A 14469-nucleotide genomic window follows, 5' to 3' on the forward strand; every position below is an offset into this window, starting at 1 on the left:
GTATTATTTAAGAGTAAAAAGAACAAGTCGTCGTAGAGGCCCGTATCAAAGAGTATTATTGTCAACACTATGCATATAAATATCTATCATGTTTATCATTCTAAACTAGTAAGAGAATATTTTTTTAAAAAATATATAAAATAATTTTATGATTTTATGAAGAAAAATCAGATGTATTATTAACTTGATCAATTTAAATAGCACTGTATACCTGACATTTAACACAATGATAAGAAGTGAAGATTGAATAAAAGTAATTGATTAATTATTTTCGCATTTTTAATAAATATCCATTAATTTAAATTGCAAACTTTGTAAATCGCTTAAGGTAGTTCCCTCAGACCTGACCGTCAAATTTGGGCATATGTCTAGCAAAAATCTGAAAAATTTATACGCTTTCCTTGGCAAATTCTAAGCTTTTTTTGTTCTTTTAAAATTTTTCGTAGAGTTGATACTTATTGAGATAAAAAATCGCAAAGATTCTTTACTTAAAATTGTTTAAATTTGAATCGTTTATAGCTCGTGAACAATAGATTTTAGAGAAAATTTGTAAGAGCACTTTTTTGTTTAAAATGACCCTGAAAACCTTAAAAAGTTGGTTTCAGGTCAAAAAGTCAAAATTTTTATTTTTGCAATGTTTTTACATTAATTTTTTTCAAAAACTGTTTGGTCAAGTTTTTCCAGTTTTTGAGCTATGTTTCAGTACATACTGAACAATAATCTCCTAGTTTTTGAAAAGATTTTATCGATGCGTTTTTTTTAATCCCACAAAATAGCGTCTTTTCGACACGCTCGCATATGTGACATCGCCATGAAAAGCCGATATCTTTCAAATTCTTATAAAGTTCAGCGCCTACAGACGGTTATACCGCCTTACATCAATGACAGACTTGTTACTCAAAAACTTCTGAGCGCGATACTTTTAAAAAAAAGAGCTTTGAATTGTTTCGTGCATTTTATAAATAAAATGCAACACTATAAATTAAATATTATCTTTCTTCCAAATAGTTGTTAATAATCTTAACGATTATTTATGATATTATCCCTGAATGTATTTTACACCTTCTCCTACGACATGCAGATGATAAGATGCAGCAAAGTGCAAGTGAATGGTTCATAGCATTGATATATTTCAAGATAAGTAACAAATAACTATTATAATTTTAAAATCAAACGATTAATACTAAAGCTTTTACGAATGAAATAAAGAACATGGGTGGAAGAGAGTGACTAATGTCATATTTACGCGTTCGGATCATGTTAAACCACTGGTAGCTCCTACCACACACATAGCCGTTGTTAAAAAGCAGTATCGATATGGCATATAATAAGCTCAGTCTCGTCCCGGCCGCAAAACGAATCACTGCTCCACCCAGGTTCGACCAATTTGTTCTACATCTATTATTCAAAATGTGAGTACAATAAATTATTCTGTTAAACCAACTTTTACTACTTTTCTTTTCCTGTAACTATGCTTTTTATACTTATATTATAATAAAATATATATGATTATCAAAAATATTGATGACTGATCGTCACTGCCACGGTGCAATAAACAGTATTCTGTTTTGCACTCGTGAAAGTGATAAAATAAACTTATTAATAAAAAGGTAAAATCATTTCCAAAATGCAAGCTTGCCACACATATTTGAGCGAAAACCAGTGCTACGAGCCCTTCCGGCTCAGCACAACATGCAAGGCCAGTGCAATTCACATTGCAAAAAGACACTTTGACAATTAATTTCTCTATTAATTTACAACAAATTATAATTATAACGCTCATGTCGCTCCCGCGACATGACACATAGGGATCCCATGTTAAAGTATTGAACTTTGATTAATTATATTTCGGAAATGGTTTGGTTAAAATTCCTGAAATTTCTCACACATATGAAAAGCATTGTCAATAATATCCTTCCTTAAAAAAATGATGTGAAGTCGTTTTATTCGTCACCCCATTGGTCGAGGAGTAGGCCAGGGATTATAGCTAAAAAAGAGGTAATTTTTGAGCAAGAAAATTCCTGCAATCTAACCCAGTAGATGTATAAAGTATTGAAAATGTTGCATTGTGGTGGAAATGTACCAAACAAAAATTGTTTATAACAAAATTGGAAAAATAAGCAAAAAAGTGTTTTTTTCGGTTTTCGGACGAAACGTTTTGAGTGCAAAGGGAAAGTTGTAGGTAATCGCAAGACCTTTAAAATGACGCGTCTACCGATTAAAAAATCCTAATTTTCATCGAGATATTCACGAAAAACCGCAAGAAAAGCCATGATTTTTCGAAAAGTCATATCTCCCTTACTTTTTATCGTACAGAATTAAGATTTTACGAGAAAGTACTTTGAATCATCTTCAAAACGCAGAAAAAAATTCAAATCTCTAAGACTTATAGTTTTCTTGTAATCGCTCATTCAAAATTTAATTTCAATTTTTTTCATGTTTTCTCAAAGCTCATTCTTGCCCAGAGGAATAATTAATCTTAATTTAAACAATGGTTTTAAAACCTCCAAGTCTTTCTCTACAAGTGCCATGAACATTTCCTATCTCCAAAATGCATTGTACTAGCTGAAAAAGTGATTCGTAACTGGAGCGTTTGCGAATATTTTCACCTAATCGAGCGAAGTCGAGAGAAGTGGGGGTAACTCCGCGTGCGAGGAGGCAGTTTTCACTCGAGCCGCGCTCGACTAGGTGCAAATATTCGCAAACGCTCCAGTTACGAATCACTTTTTCAGCTAGTACAATGCATTTTGGAGATAGGAAATGTTCATGGCCCTTCTAGAGAATGACTTGGAGGTTTTAAAACCATTGTTTAACTTAAGATTAATTATTCCTCTGGGCAAGAATGAGCTTCGAGAAAACATGAAAAAATTGAAATTAAATTTTGAATGAGCGATTACAAGAAAACTATAAGTCTTAGAGATTTGAATTTTTTTCTGCGTTTTGAAGATGATTCAAAGTACTTTCTCGTGAAATTTTAATTCTGTACGATACAAAGTAAGGGCGATATAACTTTTCGAAAAATCATGGCTTTTCTTGCGGTTTTTCGTGAATATCTCGATGAAAATTAGGATTTTTTAATCGGTAGACGCGTCATTTCAAAGGTCTTGCGATTACCTACAACTTTCCCTTTGCACTCACATCGTTTCGTCCACCATGTTTCGTTGAAAACCGAAAAAAAACACTTTTTTTGCTTATTTTTCCAGTTTTACAGACGCCATTTTGTTAAAAACAATATTTGTTTGGTATATTTTCACCACAATGCAACATTTTCAATACTTAATACATCTATCGGGTTAGATTGCAGGAATTTTCTTACTTACCAAAAAATCTCTATTCCCCGGCCTAGAGTAACTGCGCCTCGCTTCATGATTGGTCGGAATCTCGCGTCGGTCGTTGATATAATTATTTTAGTGGGAAAACTTAAATGTGGCATCTGATTAAATGTTTATATTTGGAAGTCATTGGTCATTTTAATTGCAACTTGATTAGTTGGAGCGCGCGCGAGCGCGTTTCATATCACTAGTGCGGTTAAAATTTCAAGACCCGTTATCGATAGTCATTTTTTTGAGGGAACTACCTTAAGGGAACATATACACCTTAAACTCAAAAAAAAATTTATTGCTTTATTAAATAGAATTTTTTCGTTCCTTTCCATTGCCTTTTTCGAAATTCCAAAATTTTGATTTTGCCCTGAGATACAGCTGTTTCCGTGAACCCTTTTCCTATACTTTACGTGTTAAATTTTTTTTTCTTTTGAGTTTTCTGGCGTTTTACGTTTTTACCAAAGTGCACATCAATAGTAACATTCAGAGCGTACCGATTGAGTTACAGCACCAGGGTCGTGTACACTTCTTCAGAACATCAATGGTTACAGTCACTACCTCGGTTGAGACGATCGAACCAGTAGGTCGCTCTCAAACAGTACTTTTATGACTGAAATTTCGGTAAATACGAAAAATGGAAAAAAATGTGTGCTTAACTGTTCATGCAGAGCAATTTGCCCGTTCGATCGTCTCATCCGAGGTAGTGACCGTAACCATTGATGTTCTGAAGAAGTGTACGCGACCCTGGTGCTGAAGCTCAATCGGTACCCTCTGAAAGTTACGATAGATGACCAAAAACACTACTCGCCAGAAAACGCAAAAGAAGAAAAAATTTAACACGTAAAGTATAGGAAAAGGGTTCATGGAAACATCTGTATCTCTGGGCAAAATCAAAATTTTGGAATTTCGAAAAAAGCAATGGAAAGGGACGGAAAATCCTACTCAATGAAGCAATAAAAAAAATTTCGAGTGGTGTATGTGTCCCCTTCAAAAATACTATGCACGACCACCACTCAATACACATCTAAAGATGTATATAAGAGAGTCTTGAATATGTGGCATTTCACGTCAACTCTCCTAGTGCCACGCGGTGCGGCAAAATTAAGTCAAATCACTAAATTTGTAAATCGCTGTAAAAGTACTAAAATGCACCTAGAGAAAAAAATGATTACTATACATGATTTCGATGGGAAATTGCCTCAGCTTTTTGATGGTGAGGTCAGATTTTCTGAAATTTTCCGTTTTACCCGGGAAAATGGCTGGGAAAACTTTAAAGTCGATTATCTCAAAAACTTCATTTTTCAGATTTTTTTAAATAGCCTAGATCGAAAGATCAGGAAATTTTCCATCGATATAGATATTTTCCAAAGAGGCGAATAGATCGGTATAGATATTTTCAAGAGAGGTATAGCTAGAGAAAGAAGAAAAAACGTGGTTTTTTCGGGAGCGCGGGCGGCTGGGCATGCAAAACCCACGTAAAAGCCACGTTTTTTCTTCTTTCTCTCGCTATATCTTTCTAAAATCAAAAAACACCTCTCTGGAAAATGTCTATATCGATGGAAAATTTCCTGATCTTTAGATCTAGACTATTTAAAAAAATCTGAAAAATGACATTTTTGAGATAACCGACTTCAAAGTTTTCCCAGCGATTTTCCTGGGTAAAACGGAAAATTTCGGAAAATTTGACCTCCCCATCGGAAAGCTGAGGCAATTTTCCATCGCCATCATGCAATCATTTTTTTCTCTTGATGCATTTTAGTACTTTTACAGCGATTTACAAATTTAGTGATTTGACTTAATTCTGCCGCGCCGCGCGCCACTGGGAGAGTTGACGTGAAATGCCACATATCAGCCTCATTAAAAACAATTGTCTTGTGACCAATAAAAAACAATAACAGTCACAATTTCTTGAATGTTATAAATTAAACAATAATTAAATTGTATTTATATGATAATTTTTGAAGTATTACTTACATTTTCCATCTAAATTTGTAGATTTGACAATAGTTGTATACTTCCTTACTCTCTCTGCATCTTTAGGATTGTGGAAAAGAATGAGAATCCTTCTTCGGTTAATTCTTTTTTTTAATGCATTTATGCCATGCGTAGATGATGCCTCTTTCTAGATTACTCTCCTTTTGAATGAACTTTTGATTATTTTAACTGATATTTCTCCATGTTTTACTCAAAAGGTAGGTTAGACATCGAAAACTGGTTAGCAAATGATCTATGACTTATTTAAGCTGTTAGAACAATAAAAGTAAAAAACAAATTTCTAACATTTTGGCGTTTCATTTCAGCCAATGTACTGTACTTGCTATATGGAGCACTGAGTGCCTTTCTCCATCAAACACGGAAATTGGCATTTAACATTAATATAAATAACACTTAATATTTGATAAAAATAAATGACATTAAACGTTAAACCGTTTGATATCCATCTTCTATCATGGTTTTATATATCCACATATGACTCTTACTTCCTCCTTATTTTTCAGTTTTTTTTTCAATCGCATTTGCATTTACATTTTTTGTAAGAAAATCTCTTAAATCCTATACAAAATATCGTTTGCTTTTTTTTACCTCGTTTATTATCTATATCAAAGCAATACTGAAATATATTGTGGATTTTATTGGAACATCTGATCATTTTCCTATCTAATATACGTCTTGAAACATCAGGATCAAAGACGAAATCGAAAGGCGAAATGCACAAGCATACATCTCCACTCTCCTGCGGCTAAACTGCCAAGCTTCTATTATGCGTATTAGTCTGGATGCTGGTCACATTTGAGTGAACTTGCGAGATCCCTTCGGCGAGCTGACGGATTGCTATGTTTATTGGATCGTTGAAACCGAATTTGAATGTCACCAGGCTGAATTCCTGGTCAATTTTTTTTTATTAACAAATTAATTGTTTAAACGGCCATATCTTGTAAAATATTAAAGATGGATTAAAACAATTTGTTTTTATTTTGTTTGTCTTTAAAAAACAAAAAGATTGAAGTATATTAATTGAAAATCTATCCACTTGCAAAAAGTTGTGCAATAATTAGTGCAAAATTACTAGAAATACGTCCTTTTTTATCTTTCAATCTCTGTGACTTGGCTCGTATTAGTGCGATCGAGCTCATTGACATCTCATCTCAATGGTAATAACTTACACAATGATGTAGAATAATTTTTATGTTCGTAAAATTTTTAATAATGCAGTTTGTAGACGTTTATAAACTTAATTTTATGGCTCTGACGTACTTTCCATTTGTTTATAAGCGTTTTTCGCTGAGATAAATTATTGGAACAAAGTGGGAACTCAGTTCAAATGAAAGTACAATTAAAAACAAAAATTTTAAGCTATTTTGGAAGGTAATCGGTCAAGTACATGCCAAGTTACAACCTTCCAACAGTTCATGTTGCCTCAGTGCGTCAAGCGATCGCTCGTTTCTACGCCCAAACTTCGAAAACTGTTACTTGGCGCTAACTTGACTGCTTACCTTTCAAAATAGCTTAAAATTTTTGTTTTTAATTGTACTTTCATTTGAACTGAGTTCCCACTTTGTTCCAATAATTTATCTCAGCGAAAAACGCTTATAAACAAATGGAAAGTACGTCAGAGCCATAAAATTACGTTTATAAACGTCTACAAACTGCATTATAGAAAATTTTACGAACATAAAAATTATTCTACATCATTGTGTAAGTTATTACCATTGAGATGAGATGTCGATGAGCTCGATCGCACTAATACGAGCCAAGTTACAGAGATTGAAAGATAAAAAAGGACATATTTCTAGTAATTTTGCACTAATTATTGCACAACTTTTTGCAAGTGGATAGATTTTCAATTAATATACTTTAATCTTTTTGTTTTTTAAAGACAAATAAAATAAAAACAAATTGTTTTGATCTATCTTCAATATTTTACAAGATATGGCCGTTTAAACAATTAATATGTTAATAAAAAAAAATTGACCAGGAATTCGGCCTGGCGACATTCAAATTCGGTTTCAACGATCCAAGAAACATAGCAATCCGTCAACTCGCTGAAGGGATCTCGCAAGTTCACTCATATGTTACCAGCGCCCGGACTCTATGATGAAGTCCAAGTGCGAGAAATGTTTATTCATGCAAGTCTCAGACTAAAAAAAAAAAATCTTTTACACCTACTAGTCAAATTTGGGATGGAAAAAATCGAAACTTTTCCTATGTCATGCCTAAGTCCGAATTTACACCTAGAGCACCGATCGTGTCACCCGAAAAGATGATCTTTCGAAAAAACGTTGACTTCCTCAAGAAAAGTCATCGCCGAGTACTTACTCATTCCTACTACCCCATCGTGCCACCTGGAGAAATTATACCTTGCGAAAAAACGACCTCCTCGGGGAAAGTCATCGTCAAGGACGTACTCATACCTAGTGCCCCGTTGCGTCACACGGAGAGATAATTTTACGCAAAAACGTCGACTTCCAGCGGTAAGCTAGGTAAGGTAGCTATGCCCATCTATGCGTTAGACGTGAACATACCCGCATCTGCTTTTTAAATTACTATATAACACATCGACGGAGTATATAGCTCGTGAACATAGCCAATGGTCTGAACCACTTTTTGATCTCAACACTTTTTAGCAGGTAAGAATTTTAGCGAAGTTTATTTTTTGTTTGCTATAGAATGTCATTTATCCGACCGACACCACTGTTGTTGCACTAGTCAAGATATCGAATCGTAAGTTTCAACATTTTAAACATACTTTTATTTAAATAAATTAATAATTAGAATATTATTGCAATGATTTTTTTTGTTCAGCAGTGATGATTCCGTCGGAGAAATTTACATACTCTGCACTAAAAAGTAAAATTCGCCCAAAAAAGAGTGAAATGTTCACTTTACTCTATTCAAAAGTAAAAATTAGCGAGATTTTACTTTTGGGGGGGGGGGGGGGGACTATGACTAAAAAGAGTAAAATAGGCTTTTCTTATTTTTCAAGTGAAGAATCTGCTGAAGCGCTGTCTCAAAATTCAAATATATTTCCCAAAAAAGTAGATTTATTTAACTGGCGCATAATAATATGATTTAGTCCCTAGATTTTTCTTCGAATAAAGAAATAATCATGTAAATTAAAGATTATTTATACCTTCACTATTTTTGAATCGTAAGTTACTTTTCCATACACGCATTTTCAGTTTGATATTCATTCAGATAATATAAGCTAACCATGACATATCTACTTCGTAATGTTACTTGTAATTATCTATATTATTTTATAATACAATATTAATAATCAAGAAGCTCGTTGAGAGTGGAACGATCGATTTTTTTTCAAATTTCTTCGAGCAGTGAGAAGCTGAGGATAAAGTGTTGAATAATTTACTAAACTATTTTCACTTCATGCTTGTAATAATAATATCGCAATTCTACTACGTTATAATCTTTGTGCTACGTGATTGATAAACATTGAATCTTGAATAGTTGATGATATTTAATTATTTGATTAATATGTATCTCTTAGTAATAGTTAGTTTGTACGCTGCTTGTTTTTCCGTTAAATCAAAAATATGAATGTGAGTACATTATTTACTGCTTCGATTATTAGGTATGTTACTTATGGAATTTTATTCATTATCTCTTTCAGCTTTCGTACATGAGCTGTGACGAGATAAAACTATTTACTCGGACAAGGAATAGACGCCGATATTGCCGAAATATTTCGAGAAATATGCGTCGCAAGTAGCGTACAGGTTCATTATTACAAGAAATATTACGAAGTAGATCTATCATATTTAGCTTATATTATCTGAAAGAATAGCAACCTTAAGATGCGTGTATGCAAAAGTAACTTACGATTCAAAAATAGTGAAGGTATGAATAATCTACAATTTATATGATTATTTCACCATTCGAAGAAAAATCTAGGGACTAAATCATATTTTTATGTGCCAGTTAAATATATCTACTACTTTGGGAGAAATATTTGAATTTTGAGACAGCGCTTCAGCAGATTCTTCACTTGAAAAATAAGAAAAGCCTATTTTACTCTTTTTAGTCATAGTTCCGCCCCCCCCCCCCCCCAAAAAAAAANNNTGAACATTTCACTCTTTTTTGGGCGAATTTTACTTTGTAGGGCCGAGTATGTTAATTTCTCCCACGGGATCTCCACTGCTGAAAAAGAAAACAAAACATTGCAATAATATTCTAATTATTAATTTATTTAAATAAAAGTATGTTTAAAATGTTGAAACTTACGATTCGATATCTTGATTAGTGCAACAGCAGTTGTGTCGGTCGGATAAATGATATTCTATAGCAAACCAGAAAATGACCGGTCTTATCTAGCTTTTCTTTCACTCCCTCTTGCATTGCCTTGCCTGATGCATAAGACAATTTGAACGTGTGCATGTTGGCTGCTACAACCTTAATATTGCGTGTGTGAAATCAGTTTTTCAAAGTTAATATTAAAAAAGTGTGCTTAAAAGTTTTCCAGTTTGATACAACCAAAAGGTTTACTCTAAAGAGATATTTCAAAGGAGCTACTACAGACTAAGTTTGGTACAAAATTGTACATCTCATACGTTCAGATAAGAACGAAGCAGTATGGATGCGCACATGTGTAGGTGAGCACAGCGCAGTATGAGAGAGAGAGAGAGAGCACGCATAAGCAAGTGAAGCTCGGTTTCAGTGAGATGATAGCTTCTACGTACTGTTTTTTGGCATGTGCATATAATATGTAGAAAATAAATGAAGAAATTGGTTTTCGTGAAAAATCATTATACGAGAGGTAGGCACAACAATTGTAATAAACAGATGAGCGTATAATGAATGGCGCATAGAAATGCATTCTTCAAGTTAACAAGAGTTGCAAGCATTATGCATTAATGCATATAGGAACAGTACATAAGCTGGGCAAATATCAAGTTCGAGGCAGATCGGATATCACAGTTGAGTACGGCAGAGCTATGCCAAGATGCATAAGACTTCCAACTATTGTCATGAACGAAACTCTGCCCGATCATAATTATAACTACCGAGTGAAAAGTACAAGTGCTCTCGAGGAGCCACTCGTAGCGTCATTTATTTCGATCTCGAACTGAACGCTTATGTATCGACTATATCGCAGCAAGTATATTATAGTAATGTAGTAAGCATTTATATGGTAAACTGTTGTACGCACCTGTACATATGGTGGTAGTCATTAAGGCGCATTATATGATTTTTGTATACGCAATGAGCTGACAAGTTTTTCGGTGCATATATGCATAAGAGTACATCTGCAAAAATATTTGTTTACCAGGAAAGTTCATTATGACGGAACAAAGCTTAACGAGAATGTAAGAAGTGTTAAATTCTTGCATTAAGATCGAGCACAAGGTAATTTTGAAAGCGTTGTTCATTCTGTAAAAAAAGGAGTCTTTTAAATTAAGTAAATCTTCTCAGTAAATGCTTATTTCTACTCACTCTAACTAGCAAAACTCCTTTTCACATCGTAGGCTGGAAATCCACGTCACTGTTTTTCTGATGCTTGAAATAAGAGTGGAGCTATTTTTTTATTTGTGCTAGTCTCTCTTCTTTTTGGCCCATCGGTCTTGAAAAAAAATAAACATGCAAGCCCAACAAAAGTGGACTGCTGGATCTGCATAAGATATTTTGCCACGCAAACAAGAAGTTGCTGCAATTAAAAAATACACATACTTATTATGCACTGTCCCTGAAAAAATTAAGAGTATTTTAGCAAATTATTCTCACACCTGTGCATTTAAAAGCACAGGTACTAGGTATAGAGATATTAAGAAAGAGAGACCTTGATCAGGTTCCCCGAGCGATAGATACAGGACACAAAAATTATCGTAGAGAGCTCTTTTTTTTTAAATTATATATTTTTTTTCAGTAATATTTAGTGTTACGCTCAAGTACTACTGGTAACTCGATATTGACTCCAACCTAATCATATTATACATGAATTTGAAGAGGACTAGATTTTCAAAAAATTAAAAAAAAATCGTGTTGATACGATAAATATAGCCCAAGATAGAAGCATTTGAAAATCGACCAAATTTCGATGGAATCGCGATAATTTTGTTGAAATAGTGTAGTAAATACAATTGATAAAATTCAAATAAAGAATGAAAATATTTTAGTGCAACATTATTCATTTGTTTTATCTAGTCGGCTATATTAAAAACAGAATTCATTGAAAGTTTGAATATGCCGCATATATATGCGTGCTGAGCAGTTATTACAACTGTTTAGCGCAGTGAATAGACCTTAGCCAGATTTTTACACAACCCTGTCAGCCAGAGTCCTGCCAAGCAGAAATATGCGCGAAGGATGTGCGCCAAAGCATAAACATCAATCTCGTACTTACGCATCCGAAGCCCGGGAAAACTTGGTAGAGACCCCACACTGATTGCGCTAAGGAGAAAGACCCACCAACACTCCTTCCCCTTCTCCGATCGTTTCATCTCTCTCTCTACCTTTTAAGGCTGCTTGTTTACGCTGAAACATACAATTAAAGAAAGCCGTGTCTAAATGACTAATAATGATACTCAATTTACATTAGTTACATCAGTCAATTTACCGAATCCGGGTAAATCGCTAATTGCATACAAGCATATGTTAAGTTGATTTGTGTTTTTTTCTCACCGCTGTGTAATTTTCCAAATATTTCACTCATTGTAAAGGTAAAGTATGTTTATATATAATTAAACACTGGCTAACTGTTAGTTTGAAATGTTTACAAATGCGTATTTTTTCGTTCTTTTTTATGATTGGCACGATAGGAGATTGCCATTTCACTTGTTTTCACACGCTTGATGTTCCCTAAATATACCCGGGAAAACTGATAATCGAGTCCGTATACGCGCAAAAAACGCCGCAGTGCGCGTGTATCGTGACACGAGCTGAAGAACGCGCGCCCTATGACTAGCTTTTTTTACCGCGCACGCGCCTTAAAGTTTGCAGGAAACTTGCATTCGCATCCTTCTTCCGGTCTGTTTACGTCCTTCTCGCTGGTGACACAAAATGGCGGTTGTCATGTACTCGTACAAAGGAGATGCTAGACCGCACGGAGACAAGCAAGGGCCCGCGTTTCTTTTCATAAATTTACGTTCGCGCAAGAACTCTAAAATGGCACGTATACTCGATACGTTTGACTCGCGACAAGATGTGTTTTACTCTACGACTCGAGAGATAAACCAGTAAAAGTACTTACTCGTAGCTGTCTCCTTTTTACGACATGGTAACTCTATGGCTCAAAACGTCGATGGCACTCTAATTTTTTTCAATTATTATTTTTTGTACGCAACACCTTTATTTTGCACAAAGCAATTCACTGCTCTCACTTCCTTACGGGCTTAAGGCCGATAACCTGTTGCAGAGAATATTATTCGAGTAAGCGCAATGAATGCGAAAGAAGCAGGATTATAAAAAAGTTATAGAGGCACCGTTTTTATTTTATAAAATAAACACTTTTTGTTATTAACTTGAGACGCGAGAATAGCTATAAAATTATAAATGTGTACTGAAAGCTAGAAAATAAAAGTCGCAGTCTTGTGTAGATACGAGTGTACTCGCCCAAGGACTGGCTCAAAGTGACTATGCGCAGCGTTAAGGTAGTAAAATTTCGCCCTCAAAAAGTTTAGGTCTGTTCCAAGCGCTACGCATTACCATCTATAGCATAATGAGCGGCAAAATTGAATATGAAACTAGCGAATTACTTCGCTCGCTCACGATAGTCAGGGTTTTGTAAGAATTTTTGAGAAAGCAAGAAATATAAAATAGGTTTCCACAAGGTATATACCAGGTATATAGAATGTATATACCTTGTACAATGTACATACCTTGTAAATACAAGGTATTTATTATATTCCTTGTAAATACAAGGTATTTGATATATATATACCTTGTAAAATATAATAAGTTTTTTTTTTGTTTTAGTCAACGATTTTCCAGATTTTTTGGGGAGGCCAGAACTTTTAGCGCGAGACTCATTCAACGCGTAATATATAGATATCTGATTCGGAAAAGAATGGAATAAATATGAATTGAATATTATTTATACATTTTTAAATTTAACCAATTGTGATCTAAACACAAAGTGAAATAAAAATTTTTTTCTTAATTGAGTACTTTTTTAAAATCATTATTGTATGATACATTTATATCGCAATATTCAACTAATTGATTCCTCAAAATATTCTTTCTCGTCCAGTCATTAAATTGGTTAATGCAAAAAAATATAAATGAATTATTATCTAGAAAAAAAATCATAATTTTATTATTTATATCGTTTAAAATTGATACGATTAGAGTCTTTTATGTTACGTTGAAATAGTGTTTTTTAGCGTCGTTTGATTGATTTTTTTTGTCTGCCTCAGTTTACATAGCAAAAACAATGAATTTGCCAACGAAAAGTGACAGAGGGCTCACTTCTGCAGATTTGACTGATACCCGAAATCAAAAATTTATATTTTCTTACGTTACATCAATTTCTCTATAGTTTGTCAAACCTAAGGAATAAGGAAATAGATTCAAACACCTGATATCATAATTTTATGCTAACTATAGTTCTAAAGAGAAAGACATCTATTTTTTGGTAAGTACCTGTGTTGAAATTCGTCGTATGGGTCGTCTTAATCGAGTTGAGTGTTACCTGGTTATTCCTGGTCAACGATTATTTCGAAATATTTATTCATGCAAGTCTCAGACTAAAAAAAAATCTTTTAATCTTTATTTACCTATAAACCAATGAGATTGTAGCAACTTACACGCTCACAACTAAATTGTCTTATGCATTAAGCAAGGCAATGCAGGGGGAGGGGGGAGAGTGAAAAAAAGCCGATCGGCACAGGGCTGGTCATCTTCTGCTTTGCTATAGAATGTCATTTGTCCGACCGACACCACTGTTGTTGCAACACTCAAGATGTCAAACTGCAAGATTCAACATTTTAAACATACTTTTATTTAAATAAATTAATAATTAGAATATTATTGCAATGATTTTTTTTGTTCAGCAGTGATGATTCCGTCGGAGAAATTTACATACTCTGCACTAAAAAGTAAAATTCGCCCAAAAAAGAGTGAAATGTTCACTTTACTCTATTCAAAAGTAAAAATTAGCGAGATTTTACTTTTGGGGGGGGGGGGGGGGGAACTA

The 14469-nt window shown here is 34.0% G+C and overlaps 1 long non-coding RNA gene across 1 annotated transcript; it reads right to left on the minus strand.

The window, feature by feature from the left end:
* Positions 1–10494: 10494 nt before the first annotated feature.
* Positions 10495–12862, minus strand: LOC111694030. The gene is made up of 4 exons (XR_002763549.1): positions 12526–12862; positions 11680–11810; positions 10773–10983; positions 10495–10709 (listed from the first exon to the last, which is right to left on the minus strand). It is a non-coding gene; the product is annotated as an uncharacterized LOC111694030 (long non-coding RNA).
* Between the last annotated feature and the right edge of the window lie 1607 nt (positions 12863–14469).

This window comes from Trichogramma pretiosum, unplaced genomic scaffold, assembly GCF_000599845.2.
Source record: "Trichogramma pretiosum strain Unisexual culture from Peru unplaced genomic scaffold, Tpre_2.0 scaffold50, whole genome shotgun sequence".
Lineage (NCBI taxonomy): Eukaryota > Metazoa > Arthropoda > Insecta > Hymenoptera > Trichogrammatidae > Trichogramma > Trichogramma pretiosum.